This window comes from Papilio polytes, unplaced genomic scaffold (genome assembly GCF_000836215.1).
Source record: "Papilio polytes unplaced genomic scaffold, Ppol_1.0 DF822272.1, whole genome shotgun sequence".
Taxonomy (NCBI): Eukaryota; Metazoa; Arthropoda; class Insecta; order Lepidoptera; family Papilionidae; genus Papilio; species Papilio polytes.
Window position 1 is genome coordinate 1 of NW_013526932.1, and position 1,146 is coordinate 1,146.

At 40.2% G+C, this 1,146-nt stretch overlaps 1 long non-coding RNA gene across 1 annotated transcript; it reads left to right on the top strand.

Annotated features, from left to right (window-relative positions):
- Positions 1–447: 447 nt before the first annotated feature.
- On the top strand, positions 448–1,146 carry LOC106106350. The gene is made up of 3 exons (XR_001225797.1): positions 448–701; positions 896–1,004; positions 1,104–1,146. It is a non-coding gene; the product is annotated as an uncharacterized LOC106106350 (long non-coding RNA).

The following is a 1,146-nucleotide window of genomic DNA, read 5'->3' on the forward strand; positions in this document are numbered from 1 at the left end:
AGCACGCGCTGCAGGTACCGCTTCTGCCACACCAGCGCCTTGCGCCAGCTCTCCAGCCGCACGCAGCGCCCGTGCAGGTAGCGGATCTACAGCAAATATTAAACACATTCAAGACGCCCGGATTAACATCCTTACCTACGATATGATTTGAATTCAGATAATGCTGAAAGTAGACTTGCACTGGTACCAGATTGTAGAATATTTGTTCTATATAAATCACTAGCTTTCACTTGCGACTCTGTCCGCGTGAAATTAAAAAAAAAGTGAGTAGCCTATGTGTTCTTCCAGACTATCCTCTACCAAATTTCATCGAAATCTGTAAAGCAGTTTAGACTACAAACTCCAAGAAACATCTATCCATCCATCTAAACTTTCGCATTTATAATATTAGTAAGTACGTATTATCATCCCCAAAGGGACGTCTATTTTAACCGACATTTTAATTAAATGACAAAATAAAACCTCCTATAATTTTATAACACAAATAAGATTTTTAAAAATAGAGCCGTGTCACGATGTCACTTTGACATTTGCGTCGGTCATGACCACGTGAAGAGCTTAGATCATTTTGTTATTTTTTTTATATATTTACCTTTTGGATTTTTTTAAACATGAAAGCTATTGGAAATTAGTTTGCGAGTGATGTCTGCACAAGTGATGGAGCAACCGAAAGGCGATTCACCGAAACTTCCCGATATGATGTAAGTTACGTCTCGAGATAACGAGAGAAAGCAAAACTTATTTTCAACATATTGTAAAAAGGACCGTATTGATTTAATGCATAATGTTTACGACATTAAAATTTATAATTACTCATTTCAACAGCTATGGCTTTCACATACAATTAATTAAGATATAGTTTACACCAATTTGAAAAAGTGGGTAATGTTCGCAGCATGTGCGGGGACCATCCATCGGTGACCAAGACGGAGCTGAACGCCCGCGAGCCGCGCGCAGACAAGACCAAGCCTAAGGCAGTCTCGCACTCGCGGATCACGCCCTCGGTGTGTACATGACATACTTTTGTCGACAATAATTAAATGTTTATTCAAATTCAACGATTCTTGATGAAATTTTGATATTAATAAAAGCATATGTTTCAGTCGTCGCGCACGGAGCGGCCGCCGCCGCCGGGCTCGGAGCTGG